Source organism: Saccopteryx bilineata, chromosome 2 (assembly GCF_036850765.1).
Source record: "Saccopteryx bilineata isolate mSacBil1 chromosome 2, mSacBil1_pri_phased_curated, whole genome shotgun sequence".
Taxonomy (NCBI): Eukaryota; Metazoa; Chordata; class Mammalia; order Chiroptera; family Emballonuridae; genus Saccopteryx; species Saccopteryx bilineata.
The window spans coordinates 324641642-324656122 of NC_089491.1; the positions used below are offsets into that span (position 1 = coordinate 324641642).

The 14481-nt window shown below is 38.3% G+C and overlaps 1 non-coding gene across 1 annotated transcript; it reads right to left on the bottom strand.

Annotated features, from left to right (window-relative positions):
- Window positions 1–9611: 9611 nt before the first annotated feature.
- On the bottom strand, window positions 9612–9687 carry TRNAG-ACC (transfer RNA glycine (anticodon ACC)). Its single transcript has one exon. It is a non-coding gene; the product is annotated as a tRNA-Gly (tRNA).
- Window positions 9688–14481: the final 4794 nt, after the last annotated feature.

Sequence of the window (14481 nt, forward strand, 5' to 3'; positions counted from 1 at the left end):
TATAAAAGTTCGGACAGTAAACATTTTAAGCCTTTCAGGCCATGTGGCATCAGTTACAACCATTCTGCTTTGTCATGTGGCGGAAAAACAGCCAGACATTGCCTAAACAAATGGGCATTACTATATTTTGATGAAATTTTATTGACAAAATTAGGCAGAAAGCTAGATTTGGCCCAAGTGTGGTAGTCTGCCAATCTTTAATTTAGCACACAAACAGGAAATCATTTTCAAAGTGTACAATTTCAGGACAACGGTCTGGATACTAGAAGCACTGAAAGCCTAAATTCTCCATCTCTTGATTCATTATTTTTCATTTTCTATTATAAAAATAAAAGTAAACCAGTCATCTGTAAGCCACAGGTTTTAACAATAACTTAAGTGACATTAAGTAATCTTAAAAGCTGTGAGAAATACATCTGATATAATGATCTTGGTCTTTCCAGCAATTACTTAATTTTGTCCATTTGTCAATGATTGGAATTTGTCCTTATTTTCTTCCCATTTCTATTTGTTATCACACTTGGCTAGGAAGAGAGGGCCAAAGTGAGATAGTTTGTCTTCTTATCCTTGTATATAAACATGAAAATCCTTGTTCCTTTGCTCCCTAATCTTTCCAAAAAGTGGGACATTGCCATGAAACTGCTTTAAAGAGGAAAAGACAAAACAAAATAAAACAACCTGGAAGTTCCTTTTCTGTAAGTCACCATTACTCAGTATTGGCAAAGATGTTAATCATAGTAGGGGTAGGTGTTGGGGCTGTTACTCTAATTTATTCTTAGAGTTTGGGGAAGAGGAGATAAGAGTTGTACATAGTTGGGATAAAATTGGCATAAAATCCTTTCCATCCTGATAACACACTGAAAATAACAGTATTATGGTAGAACATGCTGGACTTAGGTGTTCTGAACACATCTAATTTCTTCAGTGTTAAATCATTTTCATTTTGAAAAACTTACCTATTAGTTCCTCTAGTACCAAGACTCTGGCTATATGAAAAACTGAAAATGTTTAAAGTAAGATAATTATTTGATTTATGAAATTTATGATTAATAAACCCTAATTATACTTCAAAAATATTCCTAAAGGTGAAAACATCCAGCCATTAACTAGTTTAGCATGTTATTTTCTAAAATTTGCTATTCGACTTCTTATATATAGTATAGTTGTGAAAATGAATTGAGAGCCTAGGTCATCTAAATGGAAACACTGTGATTTGGGTGAAATTCTTCAGTGATGGTAACAATGTTTAGATAAAAGTTAAAATCAAGACTAACTTGGAGTAAATTTGGGCAAATCTCTAAAAGTAAAAAAGGATGACATATATATTTATTAAACTAGTGTTAACTACTGTTGAACAGACTTGACAAAGTTGAGGAATATATTTGTTTGTTTTAAGCTTTAATAGCATAAACAGACATTGGAAATGTCGTGATGCTATGAAATGGATAAAAAAAAATACTTTCATCTGAGAGCCTGACCAGAAGTGACTTTTCCATCAACATAAATTCAAACACTCCTCTATTTACAGCTGCCCACAGAGGAAATGCAACCACAGATAGCACAACAAGGAAAGAGAAGTTTATAATTATGGAGGGACAAAATGTTTTAGAATTGTGTAGCTATTTCCTTTAATAAACACCTTTTTGCATTTATTGAAGGAATTATCCTCCTCAGTAATGGCAACATTGAGTACTTAAATTAAAAGGAATTTCAAATTTATCAGAACAAACATCTTCACAAATAAAAAATTCAATATTAAAGCACTAGAATGAAGGCCACACTCAACGGCATTCAGACATGATGAATGGGCAATTTGAGATTTCCAAGAAAAGTTCAGGAAATCTAGTATCCAGATGAATTCAAATAAAGACTTTTTAAAAATTATTCAGTGAGAGTGAGAGGAGGGGAGGCAAAAAGACAGATTACTGCATGCACCCCAACAGAGATCCACCCAAAAAGCCTACTAGGGGGTGATGCTCTGCCCATTTGTGGTGTTGCTTCATTGCTCAGCAACCGAGCTCTTCTTAGTGCCTGAGCCAGATGCCATAGAGCCATCCTCAGTGCCCAGGGCCAACTCACTCTAATCAATCCATGGCTGCAGGAGGAGGAGAGAGAGAGAGAGAAGAGAAAAGGGGTAGGGTGGAGACACAGATAGATGGTTGCTACTCCTGTGTGCCCTGACTGGAAATCGAACCCAAGATATACACAAGGTGGCTGATGCTCTATCACTGAGCCAACCGGTCAGAGCAAATAAAGACTTTTTGATGGTATTTGGTAAGAGTTTCCACCAATTTCTTAGAGAGGCACAGGAAATATAAATCTTAGTAATTGTTAAAGCTGTTAAATATAGTAATTGTCTCACAGGGAAAAGAGAGCAGATGTAACAACACTTAAAGAGCACACTCAGACAATTTCAAAGAAAAATCTTACTAAACCTAAAAGACTAGATAATTCCAATGCCATATTTCAAATTATAGGAAATGAATAAAAAATTTTAAATAAACTCTATGAATACAATATAGAATTGAGAATTAAACCAGATGAAGCACCACAAATTGATAGATTAATCTCATTACAAATATTTTTGGGAAAAGTAATCTTAAAAATCCTAAAAATATATGAAAACAAATCAATTTCACTGTCTACATTAAGAAAAAAATGCATCTTGACTAAATGGAAAATGTTGACAAAATTTAATGTTGATTTCTGATATAAATAATTAGTAAAAAAAATGTTGAATGTTACACACATACACATTTTTTAATGGAGAAGCATTAGAGACCATTCTCCTAAGGAAAAGGGAATGTACCTATAATATCGACAGCTATTGAACATTATTTTTTGAAATGCTAGCTGCAATAACTAAAGAGAAATCAATAGAAGACATAATAATTGAAAAAAGTGTAAAAAGAGTTATATTTGCAAATGATATGGCAATACACCAAAAACTTCATGACTAGCTCTTGTACATACACACACAAAAAATTGGTTATATATCATGGTAAAAAATATACCTGTAAATATCAATAGAAAAGCAACAGATATATACTTCCACTTTGGATGACAGTTTTGCAGTTTCTTCTTAAGTTAAATATAAAACTTAATACATGATCCAAGAATCACACTATTAGTTGTTTATCCAAGTAAAATGTAAACTATGTCTACACAAAAGGCTATTTGCTAATGTCTTCTACAGCGTTAGTGATAATATTTAAAAAACAAAACAAACAAAAAACTCAGAAGCCACCAAAATGTCCTTCAACAGCATCAGAAAATGGATAAACAAAGTATAGTATATCTATGGAATACTATTCAAATATACAAAGGAATAAACCATTGACTCATGCAGTAAGATGGATGAATCTTAAAGGTATTTTGCTAAGAGAAAGAAAGACCAAAAGGCTACATTTTGTGTGATTTCATTCATATGAGGTTTGGAATAAGAAAATCTGTGGGAATAGAAAGTATACAGGGACAGAGATTGAAGGAGTAAAGTGGTTGATACCAAAGTGAAAGAAAAAAAACTTACAGTGAACGAACTCATCTATATGACACTGGAGTAGTGAACGCCATATGTTTTTCAAAATCCATTGAACTGAACATTACAAAAGAGTGAAGTTTAAATACACAAACTAAAACAACTACAAATCACCCAGGATGTCAAGGCATGCCTGAATGAAACGCAGACTTTTAACAAACGAAGCTAACTATTGTATATTACAAATGTCTCATCTGACTACGCTTAAAGTGCTGTGGTCTAAAAGTTGCTGACTTAATTAAGTAGGCAAAATATTGTTTAGACAGGAAACAGTAATTGCAAAAACTAAAGAAATTATAAACATAAACACTATACTCTAGATGATAAACTTTTGGCCATGGAGGTATGGGCTCACTATACTGAACTGCTTTGCCAGTATGCTAAGGTTAAATAAATGTGTAAACAAATGGTAAATGATGGGAGCCAGGATTTTTACTGTCTGAGAGGGAAGTTACAGGAAAGCAAGAAGAGAGGCTAGAATAAAACTTGTGGTATTGGGGCCCTGGCTGGTTGGCTCAGTGGTAGAGCATTGGAGAGCGTTGGCCTGGCGTGCGGGAGTCCCAGGTTTGATTCCCAGCCAGGGCACACAGGAGAAGCGTCCATCTGCTTCTCCACCCCTCCCCCTCTCCTTTCTCTCTCTCTCTTCCCCTCCCGCAGCCAAGGCTCCATTGGAGCAAAGTTTGCCCGGGCGCTGAGGATGGCTCTGTGGGCTCTGCCTCAGGTGCAAGAATGGCCCTGATGGCGCAGAGTGATGCCCCTGGGGCAGAGCATCACCCCCTGGTGGGCATGCTGGGTGGGTGCATGCAGGAGTCTGTCTGACTGCCTCCCCGTTTCCAACTTCAGAAAAAAACAACAACAAAAACTTGTGGTATTGGATTTAGTTTAATGGCTAGATAACAATTATGTGCATATATGGGTTAATATCCACTGACAAAGTCTAGAAGCAATGAAACCCAAGTATCAACAAGCAAACTCAGAGGCTTCATCTTGGTTCTAAAATGCATCCTCTGAAAAATGTGAATCAAGTCCTTAGAAAAATGACTGACAGTGTGGAACAGAAAAGTAAGAAGTAAGTCCGCACACTCTTTTTCTGTCAGAAATTTGGTTTGCAAAAAAAATTTTTTTTTTTTTGTGACAGACAGAGGGAGACAGAGAGAGGGACAGATAGGGACAGAGAGACAGGAAGGGAGAGAGGTGAGAAGAATCAATTCTTCCTTGCAACACCCTAGTTGTTTATTAATTTCTCTCTCATATGTGCCTTGACTGGGGTGCTACAGCAGACCGAGTGACCCCTTGCTCAAGCCAGCAACCTTGGGCTCAAGCAGGTAAGCCTTGTTCAAACCAGATGAGCCCACACTCAAGCCAATAACCTTGGGGTTTTGAACCTCGGTCCTCCGTGTCCCAGTCCAATGCTCTGTCCACTGCATCACCCCATGGTCAGGCTGCAAAAAATTTTTTGAAAGTAAGGAAATGCTTATAAAACAGAGGTGTCATCTTGAACCTTCTTCATTGGCTCAATGTGGGTCATTTTTTTAACATGGAAATGAATTATGATAATACTAGATTTTAACACAATTAATGTCTTAATTCCATGGATAATTTTAAAAACGTAAATTAAATCATGAGGCAAGAAAGAAACATTTTTTTATTGAAAAGTGAGTAGCTAATTAATGGCTATAGCAGACGGATACCGAAGCCATTGGCTAAATTGTATTGAGCGAATAGGCTAGATTACATGTTAAGTAGACTGAGAAAGCCACCATTATAATGGTGAAATTTGGTGGATACCACCTTAAACACAAGTGATTAAACTTACCATCATTAATAATAGGATAAAACTGACAGGTAATAATTTCTATCTAATAACAAAGCAATTAAACAGATCTAATTTGATACTCATTCTGTAAAGTGACTGTCCTGGATTCTTAAAAATACATGAATGTAGCTCTGGCCAGGTGGCTCAATGGATAAAGTGTCTACCCGGTATACCACAGGTTGTGGGTTTGACCCCTGGTCAAGGCATGTATAAGAAGCATTCAGGGACTACACAACTAAATGATAAACTTAACTGAAACAACACTTGCTTTTTCTCTCTTCCCCCCTCTTCCTCTCAAATAAAAAAAACATTAAAAAAATACATGAATGTAGTGATAGACAAATGAAAAAGGTCACTAATTAGGGTGTAATGGTTAAGAAGTATACAATGGCCGTTACAAATTAGTCAACAGGGATGTAAAGTACAGCATAGGGAATATAGTCAATAATATTGTAATAATTATGTATGGTGCCAGGTGTGTACTAGAATTATTGAGGGATTATTTTGTAAATTATATAGATGCATAACCTTTATCCAGTGCACCTGAAACTAACTTAATATTAACTGTCAACTATAATTGAAAGAAAAACATCAAAGAAAAAAATGAACTAATGAAAAAACTGTATTACATAAAGTTATTGAACTCAAATTTTCTTCATCATAAAATTCATACAACTCCTCATTACTGTTAAAACTCCCATCCATTAGCTTGTCCTCATCTGTGTCTGATGACAAATCTCTATCTACATATGTTGACTCACTCTCAGTTCCATCTATGGCATTTGAAATGCCATACTTTGTAAATGACTTGACAATGATCTCAATCTTGATATTATCCCAGGATCTTTTCACACAGGTACAAACTTCTCCTACAGTTGATTTCTTCACTTTTCCTGCTGGTGTCAAATTGTCCCCAGAACCCTTCATCCATTGGTTTCATTTGTCTCTCATGGCAGCTTTGAAGGGTTTGTTAATGCTGACATCAAGTGGTTGGAGCTGGGATGTCAAGCCTCCAGGAATGATTGCAAGTTTTGTTTTTTGCTCTGCAGCAATCTTCTTTGTGTATTTGTTATGTGTGTCCTGAACTGATCAAGCACCCATAAGGCAGATTTACGTGAGAGCCCACCTGGTCTCCTCTCCAAACTTTCTCAAACCAGATCTTCATCCCATCCTGATCCATCCAACCCTTGTCATGATTGTGGAAAATCTCTTCTCTAGGAATGTCTTCTTTTGGCATTGTTTTGCATTTGAAAATCAGCATAGGAGGCAGCTTGGTTCCATTGGCACAACAAGCTAGAACAATATATAATGGCTCTTTTCATGTCCACTTGTTTTCACAATTACAGTTTCACCCAATTTTACCAATAGTTCTGTTACTTGGGACATCAAATTGAAGGGGGACTTCATCCATATTTGCAATCTGTCTTAACTCAAACTGATGTGGCTTCTGACTTTGAATGACAAAATGATGAAATTTAAGGACCTTCTACTCATAGATTTCAGGCATCTTTTGGGCAAGTCTGGTGCATGTATGCATGCTTAGTCCATTCTATTTCATGAACCTGAAGGATCAATTGTGTCCTCCTTTGAAATCAGTAACTTCTTTCTTTCTTTCTTTCTTTCTTTCTTTCTTTCTTTCTTTCTTTCTTTCTTTCTTTCTTTCTTTCTTTCTTTCTTTCTTTTTTTCTGAAGTAAGAAGCAGGGAGGCAGAGAGACAGATTCCACATGTGCCCAACTGGGATCCACCCACTATGGGGTAATGTTCTGCCCATCTGGGCCATTGCTCTGTTGCAACCAGAGCCATTCTAGCACCTGAGGTAGAGGCCATGGAGCCATCCTCACTGGCCAGGCCAACTTTGTTCCAATGGAGCCTTGGCTGTAGGAGGGGAAGAGAGAAACAAAGAGAAAGGAGAGGGGGAAGGGTGGAGAAGCAGATGGGCGCTTCTCCTGTGTGCCCTGGCCAGGAATCAAACCCAGGACTTCCACACTCTGGGCCAGTGCTCTACAACTGAGTCAACTGGCCAGGGCCAGTAACTTCTTTTTCAACAGTAATTCTTTTTGCTTCATGCTGAACCATCTTTGTGGACACAGGAATTCCAATTGCGCTTTGCTCTTCAATCTATATCTTCAATTCCCTCTCTAAATCAGGCCATTTTGCTGACTTGCCTCCCATGGACTTTTTCTGCTGTGGCATTTTCAGGAGGGTTTCTTTTTCCTGTAGCCAGTCTCAGATTGATTTCTCAGCTGGAGGAGGACTAAAGTTACATTCAGCAGCACGATTTCCATTCACTTTTGCAAACTGGATCCCTTTTAACTTGAATTTAGCACTGTGCAAAAATCTTTTAAGAGCCATTTCTGGGCAGAACATGGCAAAACCTAACCTACCATAATATACCGGTAACAAGTGCAAAACAATGAGCACAAAGACAAGTGCAAAAAAGTGGAAAATGCAAATAAAAAAAATTTACAACCACTGTATAAGATGCACCCAGTTTTTAGACCCCAAATTTTTTGTAAAAGGGTACATCTTATCCATGGGGAAATATGGTAGTATCTGAATTTTCCAATACAAATTCCATGGATGTTATTGAGAAAACGGGAAAATTATGAAAGTCTTTAAAATAGGTAACAGTATGCTTTCAACTTTTGGGTATAAGTCATTGTATTGGGCTTATATAAAATAATGTATTATTCTTAGGAGACAAATGTTAAAATATTTAGGGGATGAGTGTCATAATGGTTAGGGGAAAAAACCTCTTTCCCTTTCTTTCTATTCATCCATCCATCCTGTCCATCTACAGAGAGGGACAGAAACAGACTGAAAGATGGATATAAAACATAGGTGATAAAATGTTAATAATTAACCTACTATAAAATTCTTTCAACTTTGCTATATGAAGTGCTTCAAAAACATTTTTAAGAATTATTTATTTTTTCAATTTTTATTTATTGATTTGAGAGAGAGAGAGAGAGAGTGAAGGTGAGAGAGAGACAGAAACATCAATCTGTTTCTGTATGTGCCCTGACTGGGATTGAACCTGCAGCCTCTGCTTATCGGGATGCTGCGCTAACCAACTGATTATCCGACCAGGGCGAGTTAATTTCTCAAAACTAAGATATTAGGACTAGACAGGTATCACTTTATAAAACTTCGCTCTTAGCTTCCAGATCATTACCAGCCTTACTTCACTATTCCAAAATCAAGGTAGGTGAGATAGAGTGTTTTACTGATTTTGTTTTTGTAAATTAAATTCACCAGACACCACAGTGTGCATTATACTGACATCACTAATATATTCATAACTTATATCTTTACTCTATTTTATTCTTTATTACTTATTATTTTAATAAATAAAAATTTCAAATAGATTAAAGCAATATCTCCTCTTACACACACACACACACACACACACACACAATCACACACACACCTGGACTTCTAACTAACATCAGCATCAGTAGTACTTATTGTTAGATTCGGGAGGTGTGCTGTGGCTGCCATAGTGTAACTATTAAAGGAGCAGGAACAAGGAAGTGCTGATAGGGCCCCTGTGAGGCTGAGAACAAAGAAGATCAGCACAAAGGAGGACAAACTTCCTGCATTCCATTGGTCAGAGACCCTTATCAGAAGTTTATGTTTGAAATTCGCCACTAAGCTAGACCTGGCCCCTGTTGCTATGCTGCGTGCAACCTCCCTAACGAATAGCTAGCTGCCACATTTGCTTCTGTATAATGCTTGTTCACTTAGGATATATAAGGACCTAGCTGTAAGCACCAGGCGTGACTCTCATTTGCAGCCCCTTGTGGGTACGGTGTCTCTGGCCATCTTGGGAGTTTGCCCCTGCGCAGGTTAATCTTGGCCAATAAAGTACGATCTAAACTCCTGAAAGTCTCCGACGTTTGTTCTCGCACCCGGTGGATGCTACACTTATCTTTAATATTTTTTTTTTCATTTTTCTGAAGCTGGAAACAGGGAGAGACAGTCAGACAGACTCCTGCATGCGCCCAACCAGGATCCACCCGGCATGCCCACCATGGGGCGATGCTCTGTCCACCAGGGGGCGATGCTCTGCTCATCCTGGGCGTCGCCATGTTGTGACCAGAGCCACTCTAGCGCCTGAGGCAGAGGCCACAGAGCCATCCCCAGCGCCCGGGCCATCTTTGCTCCAATGGAGCCTTGGCTGCGGGAGGGGAAGAGAGAGACAGAGAGGAAAGCGTGGCGGAGGGGTGGAGAAGCAAATGGGCACTTCTCCTGTGTGCCCTGTCCGGGAATCAAACCCGGGTCCTCCGCACGGTAGGCCGACGCTCTACCGCTGAGCCAACCGGCCAGGGCTTAATATTTTAGATTGTTGATAATTGCATCTTTCCTGCTCTTTATTTCTCCAGGAAGATGATCTTACAAAATATATAAATAAAAACTGAAAAGGTGAATTTTATATATTTTATCCAATCATTTCAAGATAGAAAAGCAGTTTCTAAACAGCAACAAAAAATTGGGGGTAATAGAACTATCCACAGGAAGTGTTTACAAAGAGCACATGCTGGCAAATATTGATCTTAGAGAGCAAATGGACAGCAGATTGATCTCGGAAGAGAAAGGGGTGATGGGAACCAGGAAAACAGTCAGAGAGGGAGGATTCATAGCAATAAAGAATTAAAGACAGGTTGAAAATGTGAAAGTACAGAAATATTTTAAGGTAAAATTGTCAGGCAGTCTAAATTTAAAAGTATAAGGCAGGGTCATCTGTGAACAATAAAGTATCTAAGTTTGAGGAAAGCATAGAAGTAAAGAAGAGCACTAGAGTTGGTAGATTTTAGTTTCAGCCTCTCAAGAGTGAAGACTGGAGCAATTACTAAACACCATAGATACTCCGTTTTCTTCTATATGAATTAAAGATCAGTTAGAGCCTCATTAGGTACAGCCATAAGACTGCTGCAAAGATCCAGTCAGGATCTTGTCAGGCAGCACACGTTCTTGAACCCTCTCAGAGGGATTCTGCTTTAGCCAGCATGAGATTTTAGATCCCTTGGATCAAGCAACTGTAAAGGTCTGAAGAGCCAGCATACTTTTAAAATATGTTCTACTTAAAAATTACAGAATCATAGTAAAGCCCAAACCACACTGAGAACAACAGAATGTAGTGAGCTTCTCTTATTAGAAAATAAAACAAAACTGTGGTTCTTCTTCTGTATACTGTTTACTTGTGATTTCCCCTAGACACACACTTGTTATCTAATCTATTAGCCTCAAACCTTTCCGGTTAATCCACCTCCTTCAGCAACACCAAACATTCAAATAGAGTAAGTGACCAAATTCTGCTCATTCTACCCATTTATCTCTCAAATATCTCCTGCCCACAATCCACAAATCTAACTCTTGCATAGTCACAATCACTTGTTTGGAGGAGAGTGATAATCCTCTGCCTCTTTCCTCCACTTCCAATCTCACACCTCTAAACCCGTCTCTATATTACCATAACAAAGATCTTTCCAGTCATCACAAAAGCAGCTTGAAACCTTTAGTAACTAAATTTTTCACCCGGCAGTTTTCATAATGTAAAAGGTGACCCACTGATGTGTCAGAAAGTCAATTTACTTGGTCAAAACCAGCACTTTAAATGAAATAAAACAGAATGGAATCAACTAAGAAACACAATTTAGAAAATAATACATCTGAGTACTGTCAATGTAAGAAACGTTCATACCTAAAAGTATTTTTTTTTTTAGTTTATTTGAACCAAACTGATAACAGTTGGTGGGAAGAAAGATCTCAACAGATCAAGAAAATGTTCTGGAAAATGGCAATTTTATTCTTTATTTTATACATCAGAATGAAAGGGGAAGACTTAATGAAATTCATTGGTAATAGATTAGGGAGGAAGGAGAAAGCAAAGCAGTGGAGATCTCTAGGGTTGGATAAAAAGTGAAACAAGTAGACACCCACTTCTTTCACATTTGTAAGTATAGGAAGGGTAACAGTTAACAGTTATCATGGTAATTAACAACAATGAGGAGATTCATGGTTTCTGCTCTGGTGCTGTAGTTGTTCTTTGTGGGGGGTCTAGAAAAAAATTACCTTGATATTCCAAAGGTATGTTATCAGGTATGTTATATAAATTAAAAAAAAAAAAGACAACAGGCTCAGTTAAAGTAAAGATTGGTCATTGTTACAGAAAAATACCATCCCTAGGACATGACTACCTTTCATGAACTGATTTTATTTACAAAGCTTTAATTTCACACCATTCCATGTGGTTACTTTAGGTCTCTGATTTTATAAGGCCACCATGCAGGCCTTGCCTGATTTATCAGGTTTAGTATGTGGCCCTGTCTTTTGTCCATAGTATTTTTATGAAACAAGATATAAAATCTTATCTAATTATAATTTTTATAGGTTGTTGGGCAGATAAAATGTATTATGCTCACTTTGTTAAAAATGGCGCTGCCCACGTGAGGCCGTCGCCAGGTGATATTAATGTGTGTTGAGAATCCTTGTAGCCTGGGGCTTGGTTTTGGGATTAAGCCTTTCCCACCCTTTTTGATGTGGGGTGGTACAATCCAATTATGCCTCAGAGAAGTGACTTTGTATTAGAGGCTTCCCTATTTTGTATATTGGATTAGAGGTTGTGAAGCTACAATATAAAATGGGGGCAGAACGAGAGCTTGCCCTCTTGGTTCCTGGGATGAGAGAGAGCAGAGGGAGCAGAGCAGAGAGCAGCAGAAAGAGGCCATGTGGCCAGGAGAAGCAGCCAAGATGGCAGAGTGCTGAGTGAGATGCCAGTTTGTGTAGTTTGTGTAGAGAGAAGGAGGAGATGGGGAACTGAGGAGAATAAGCCTGGTGAGCTAGAAACCTTTGATTCTAGGAAACTCGGATAAGTCAGTAGCTTTGTGAACACTGAATGTGAGTGGGTTTTGGAGCCCAGTGTGTATTTTTACTTGCCCGCCGGGTGCAAGCTAGAATTAAAGACTATGGCCCATCAGCTTTTGGCTCTGCTGTTTCTTTACCGACTGTCTGAATCCAATGCGAACCTGCAAGGTCTGGGCTGCTCTGATGGTGGCCCTGGCCATGGCTTCTGGCTTTACATAGGTCCATACTTGTGTTATACAAAAAGTATATATTACTGTGATGTGTTAAAAAAAAAAAACTTTGAAAAACACTTCTGTAAATCATAAGGAGTCTTTCATAATCTTGCTTTTGCTTGATTTATACCTAACACCTGATATTTTCAGCCACTCTCTAGTTGAATAAATAAACCATACTCTTTTGCATTTTCGGATAATCTTACTATTCCCTTGATGAAATATTTCCTCTCACACCACTTTGTCAACTTGGGAAATTGCATCTAATTTTCAATATTCAGCTCAAATACCGTCTGCCCTGTGAGTCTTCCCAGACATGCTCCTCATGACCTCTATTCCTCCCATTGGTTGTTCTGAACAGGTCTTGAAACCAGAAAGTCAGTGTTTGTGCTGCTTGTCATTACACAGCCAATAAAGTAGTGACAGAGATTGAATCTTTATGAGTACTTTATTCAGATAGCTGGTGATCTGAAAAGACAGCAGGTTATGTATTCTAAAAAATGTTTTAACATCTCATCTCAAGCTGTCCTTTTTAATAGCAGGAGAAAAGAGTAGGTAAGGGGTTTGGAATTCAGGGAAAACAGTTCATTGCTCCTAGGCCGCCTGAAGTCAGGGTCTGGTTGGGCACTTCACAGACACCACTTTGATCGATTGCTGTGCTCCTGACAAATGGTTAATTGCTTGGAACAGCAACTTTTTACATGCATCAGTCCCTAAGCCCATTAGTTAAGACGTTAAGACTGCAACTTAAAGTATTAAACATTAAGCTTAGCGACTATAACTAAAGCTAAAGTTTTAAACTCAAAAGTTTCCCTACCATTCCCCACTGTTAATTTTGACTCTCTTGTTTCTATAAGATTAATTTTACAGGGAAGCAATCATTTGCTATTGAGCATGTATCTTAGCATTAGAAAGTCTCATAGGAGGTTTAGGAATATAGTTTATAGCAGATTTACATAGGAGGCACCTTGCATGCAACAACAAGCTATAATAATGAAAAAAGATGAAAAGAATGAAAACAACAGATGCCTTTCAAGGACCAGTCAGACTAGGCAGCCAGGAGGTTACCATGACTGACATTACAAATATATATAGTTAGCAGATAACAATTGCAACCAGGTACAAGGGAGTGTTCCCATCAAGCTGGGGTGGTTTGAGGCTTTGTAGGTGTAAAATTGTCAAGAGCCTGGTCCTCCAGAACAGTTTGCTGGAACATAGGAATAAACTGCCCTTCTACATAATAGAAACCATCCTGAAGGCAATTTGATGTGACTAAAGCAGGGGTCGGGAATCTTTTTGGCTGAGAGAGCCATGAACGCCTCATATCTTAAAATGTAATTCCATGAGAGCCATACAACTGCCTGTGTATGTTATGCATTATCCAATAAAGATTTGATGTTGTCACGGAGGACAGCTGTGATTGGCTGCAGCCACCCGCAACCATGAACATGAGCGGTAGGAAATGAATGGATTGTAATACATGAGAATGTTTTATATTTTTAACGTTATTATTTTTTTTAATTAAAGATTTGTCTGTGAGCCAAATGCAGCCATTAAAAGAGCCACATCTGGCTTGCAAGCCATAGGTTCCTGACCCCTGGTCTAAAGGAATAAGATACATCAGTAGTGGTGTTGCAATTCATCTCCATGTCTGCTGAAAGCATGTAACAGTTTTTAGTACATTTGATAAAAGTTACATTCTCCTGCTAGGGTTATTGTCTGGCCTCCCACTTCATTCCCCTGTTAAGGAGGTTTAACCTGCATGACTAGTAAGATGCTGGTGGAGGAAAGGTAACCCTGAGAGCAAGGTTCTTGCTCCTCAGTTTGCCCGCTGCTAGGCACTGGGGTTTTCAGTCTGCTGACCTGTGCCTGTGTTCTGCTCATGTCTGTCTAACTGCCTATTACAGTCTAAAATTGTTTGGTGATATAGACTATTAGGGTCTTGTAGGTCATTATTTCCTAATAGCCTGACACTAGGTAGGCCATAATTATATTCTCCACGCAAATTCCTGAAGAATTTATCAAGCAGCCATACAACATCTGTCAG